A 6,000-nucleotide genomic window follows, 5' to 3' on the forward strand; every position below is an offset into this window, starting at 1 on the left:
ACAAAATTAGCTATATCTCTTTTCATACTATTCCACCAATAGATCTCCTCAAGATCATGATACATCTCAATTGAGCTGAGATAAAAAACATAGCATGATTCATGCTCCTCAGCCAAAATCCTTTATCACATACAATCTACATTAGGAACACATAACCTTCCTTGGTACCGTAAAGTACCATCATCCTAATCTCAAACACCACTACCCTTTGCCCACCAAGTCACTCTTTATTTTTATCAAGATAGAATGTATCACTTAATTCTCCTTATCTTCGCACCAAGAGATGATCGAACCACTTCTTGAACCACCATACTACTATCCTTAGAGTCCAAGAGGTGAACTCCAAAATTAATCAAGCGATGAATATCCTTCACTAATTCCCGCTTTCCTTTTTCCACATGAGCCAAACTCCCCATGTATAACCTACTAAGAGCATCAACAACCACATTAGCCTAACCTAGGTAATAGTGAAGACTCATATCATTATCGTTGAGAATCTTGAGCCATCTTCTATGATTGATATTAAGCTTTTTTAAGTGAACATATATTGTAAACTCTTATGGTCAAAAAAATATCCACGTGAACACCATACAAATAATGCCGCCATATTTTTAAAGAAAACACAACCGCCAACAGATCCACATCATAAGTAGGATAATTCCTCTCATGTACCTTCAACCTCTTAGAAGCATAGGCAATTACATTCCCATGCCGCATTAACACAACTAAGCCATACCTGAGATGTATCACAATAAACCATGAACCCATCATTGCTTTTTGACAAAGTCAAAATTCGAGTTGAAGTTAACTTATCCTTAAACTTCTCAAAATTTCCTTCACAAGCATCTGATAAAAAAAATTAACCTTCTTCTGAGTTAACTTAGTCAATGGAGCAGCTATCGACGAAAAGCTTTCCACAAACCACCTGTAATACCCGACTAAACCCAATAATCTCTGAATATCAGCTGAAGTCGTAGGTCCAGGCCACCTTTTCACCATAACAACCTTTTATGGATCCACCATGATCTTTACACTAAAAATAATATAACTCAAGAAAGTTACAATGTTCCACTAAAACTCATACTTGGAGAACTTTGCATGCAATTACTATTCCTTTAAGGTCTGGACTAACACATGAAGGTGATTATCATGATCTACCTCACTCTTCGAATAAACCATAATGTCATCAATGAACATAATGATGAAGAGATCCAAATACTAATGAAAAACTCTATTAATCAGATCCAAAAATGCTGCCAAAGCTTAGTCAATCCAAATAACATCACCAAAAACTTAAAGTTCCCATAACAAGTATGAAAAGTCATCTTAGGGATTTTCGACTTCATAATCTTTAGCTTATGGTACCCAGACCAAATATCTATCTTAGAAAAGAACTTGACACCTTGCAACTAGTCAAATAGAATATCTAGCCTTAGAAAAGGATACTTGTTCTTGACCATCACCTTGCTTATTGACTATAGTCAATACACATCCGAAGAGAAATATCCTTCTTGTGCACAAAAAATACCAGTTCACCCTAAGAAGATATACTTGGATTAATAAACCCCTTTTCCAAAAGATCCTTAAGTTGCTATTTTCAATTCCCTCAACTCAGTCGGAGCCATTCTATAAGGAGGAATAAAAATTGAATGAACTTTCAAAAGTAGATCAATACCAAACTCTATTTCCCTATATGGAGGAACACCAGGAAAATCATTTAGAAAGACCTGTGAAAGCTCATTAACCATAGGAATTGACTGAAAAGAAGGACCTTCAAAGTTAGAATCTTTAACCCAAACTTTGTAATAAAGATAACTTTTAGATATCAACCTCTGAGCTCTAATATAAGAAATAAACCTCACCATAACATCTAAAGAAACACACTCCCATTATATAACCGGTTCACCAGGGAACCTAAAGATAACCCTACGAGTTTGACAATCCAAAGATGTGTAACAAGAGTTTAACTAGTCTATTTCCTACTCAAACTGATCCACCAAGGTTTGTTTGCCACCAATAGATGCCACATCCCCTATTGACTCTCTTAGCAATAACGGAGTCATCTACTAGGGTAGAAATTGAAAAAAGAATCAAAAAAACTTCTGAATAAAAACCAAAAGATACAACCATAAAAGGAGTCACATAGGAGAGAGTAGGCGCTAAATCCGGAAAATAATATACGTCACAAGAGAAAAGTTATCATGTACCAGTAATGATATTAGGTGATGCCTTTGATTCCTTTCTGGATGCCAAAGCATACAACCTATTCTGACCAATACTAGAACTAGGAGTAGTAATATAAATAGATGTACCACCATCAGATGTAGGAGTAGAAGATGAAGCCACAAGAATCTTATTCGCCCCCATGGCAACCTTATTAACTGGAAAATCTTTAACCTGATGGCCTGGCTAGCCATACTTGAAGCATTTGTCCTTTCCTTCAACATATTAACCTCAACAAGGATGACCATAAAAATGATAAAAAGGAAATGAAGAAACTAACTGACCTATGCTTGCTTGAGATTGGGCACCTTGCGCCCAAAAATATTCACCACTAAGATGATGCATATCGCCCGACTTATATGGAGCACTAGCAGAAGAGTAGGAACCAGAACTTCCCCACTTCTTCTTTTTCATACTATTTATATGCAACATCTTTGAGATAATAAGCTACAAAGCTTACCTCGTCCATATTGGTAGCCTGAATCACCTAAAATATCATTTCCATCTCATCCAAGAAACCCTGTAGATCCTCCTCTACCATTAATCCAGAAAAAGTGGGAGGACCTATCTTCATAAATTGGCCAACTTGAAACACCTAGTATTTATCCTTGAGAAAAACAACAACTTTTGGTGTCTCTGAGTTGATGACTTAGAGATTGGGTCATACCTATGGATATGAGTCATATCAACACTCCTATCTCTCTCTCATACCTTGGACAACATGTTAGAGTAGCATATTATTTAATTTACAAAATGGCATTCCCTTTATCATACCCCATGTATACAAGTCATATGCAACTCAATAGTATAAAGGGTAGTCACTATTTGGAGTAGACTATTTAGTATATGGTTTGTGTATACGACTAGGGGTGATTCTTACCCTTTGGTTATAACTCAAGGATGCTCACTCATACCCTAAACAATAAGGTAGACCTAGGATAAACCTAGGGTATGATTTAGGGTACCACTCGTACCCTAGGGTATGATTACTAAAGGAATCGTATGGGGGAGATATACCCCTGTATGAGTTCACTTTTTAGCTTTTAACTATGGGCTTTGTGGTCATATCCCTTACCTAAAGCCCTAAGTCCCTTCAATACTTAAGGCATTGTGTCATCCTAAGAACTTATTTACAAGACTCAAACACTCTAGAACACTCTAAAAGCTTCTTGAAGCATGATTAGAGGCTAGGGTTAGATTCCTTTTCCTATTGAGAATGTTGGAAGGTATAAGTATGGGAGGTTGTAGTCCTCCACTTAATGTCTAATGAATGAATTCTTGACAATGATGACAAGCCTTGATATATTGATTAATATGTGGTATATCTATCTGTATGGATAAGTGTGTGAATTAGATAAAATATGATCTATTGACTTAGTGTTAATTGATGATGATATTTTATCACTTATCCTTCAGTTACACACGAGTATTCCAACTACTAACTATCTCTAGATGCTATTTCCTTATGTGACATAGGCACCAGAGGATTTTGTTCTTTTTTTGCGTAGTGATTAGGTGATTAAAGCAGTTCGTACACTTACTTGAAGTGGTGGGATTCCGTACTCTAGAAGATCTTCATCTCTTGGTCTCTTATGGTTAGACTTGGTCTCTTTTAGGCTTGGCTTAGCTATTGTCGGGGGCTTGTCCCGACATGTATATTTATTTACTTCATTTTATATGGAGGTATCATGAACAACTATGAACTGGGATGTGAGTTAGATATTATGAATCTAATTTTGACTTATGATATTATTTCCACAATCTTGACTTATGAGTTGTAGTTTTCCCGAGTCTTATTATATTATGAGATGTTTGGGTCGGGTTATTGGGGCAACTTCTGGTTCATGTGAGCTTGGGGTTCCCATTCAATATGGTATGGGGTTCGGGTCATGTTAAGTTTGTATCAGAGCCTAGGTTCATACTCAATCGGGTGTTCATAATTTTGTATCAAGTAGAGCCTCTTTTATGGGTTTGAAGGGCACCACACTTATAAAAAAATGGGCTATGAGACATCTTAGGAATGTTCCCTTCTTGTGTTTCAATCTCAAGTTATAAAGTCTAAGGTTTTGGATCCCTCTGATTTCGTTTGCTATCTTTCAGATCATGCCTCCAAGGAGATTTGAGACTCAGGCAAACATATTAGTTCTAACTGAGGGTCCTATGGAAGAAACTCATCCAATTATTGGAGTTCAGACCTAGGCTAGGGATACGACATCTGGCCATCCTCGTGGGTTCAACCCATTAACCCTGCTTATGAGAGTGACTCTCCTTTTCAGTCCCCTCAAGGGAATGCTTCTAATGCAGAGTTTCATTGCTCTATCAACCTCTTAACTCAATTGTTGGCCTCTTAATTTGAGCATGGTGCTACGACTGCCATTTATTCTGAGCCCATAAGAATTGGCGAATTTATAAGGCTGAGCCCTCCTGTGTTCACTAGTACAAAGGTTGTGGACGAACCTTAATGCTTCATTAATAAAATGGAGAAGATTTTTTGAATCATGCATACTTCAAAACTAGAGGGTGCTTGTTTACTACCAATTTAAAGATGTAGCATACCAATGGTATAAATAACGAGAGTTATCTAGAGGTGTTGATGCTAGTCCGGCTACATGGGTGGATTTCTCTGAGGCTTTCTTAAACCTGTTCTTTCTTCAAGAGTTGAGGGAAACAAAGGTGAATGAGTTTGTGTACTTAAAGTAAGAGAGGATGTCTGTTTAATATTATCCCTTAAAATTCCATCAATCGTCAAGGTATGCTCCCGAGATGGATTCTAGCATGAGGGTTAGGATGTATAAATTTGTCTCGAGATTGTCCAGTGAGTTAGTTATCAAGAGAAAGGTGACCTTGTTGATTGAGAACATGGATATTTTTATATTGATTGTGTATATACAACAACTAGAGGATGAGAAAAATAAAAAAGTTGAGATTAGTAAGAAACAAGAAGGGAAATTTAGGCCTTCCAAGCAAAGTGGTGTTAAGTGGCCACGAAAGAAGTAGGGGATTTTGAGTTCTTTCTTCTTGGATACTTTTTTCTCTCTTTACTTGAAATTTTTGGGTAATCGTCAAACTTGGTTTAGTGGTGGGTCTTGCCCACAGGGTGCCCAATTCTAGGCTAGTGGTGCCCAGTCGGTTCCACCCCGCCTCTATTACAGATTTTGTGGTCAGATTCAACATGATCAGTGTGAGAAAAAGAGAAATTTTTGTTTTCATTATGGTCAGGTTAGGCACATACAACGTGAGTGCCCCCTCTCTAGCAGCTTCTTAGTCTAACAGGGCCCCTGTTGCTACTTCACCTCCTCCCACACCAAAGGGTACTATATCTTGCTTTGCTTCTATTTCTGTCATGGACGATAGCTGAAACCACTTATATGCACTTGCTACTTGCTAGGATTCTGAGGTGTATCGTGATGTTGTCACAGGTATGTTGGGACTTTTTTCCCGTAATGTGTATTATTTGCTTGATACAGGGTCTACTCTTTCTTATATGACCCCATATGTGGTTATGCATCTTGATTGTGGTCCAAGAGTTTGTTGGTTCCTTTTTTTGTTTTTACCCTGGTCGAAGACCTAGTAATTATTAGAAGGGTCTATAAGGGGTGTGTGATATCTGTCGGTCATAGAGATACTCTGGTAGACTTGATAAAGTTAGACATGGTTGATTTTGATATCATTTTAGGGATTGATTGGTTGCACTCTTTCCATGCTTTCTTAGATTGTCGTACCCGTAGGTTCAAGTTCAAATTCTTTAATGAGCCGGTCATTATATGGGAAGGTTGT

This window comes from Capsicum annuum, chromosome 2, assembly GCF_002878395.1.
Source record: "Capsicum annuum cultivar UCD-10X-F1 chromosome 2, UCD10Xv1.1, whole genome shotgun sequence".
Taxonomy (NCBI): Eukaryota; Viridiplantae; Streptophyta; class Magnoliopsida; order Solanales; family Solanaceae; genus Capsicum; species Capsicum annuum.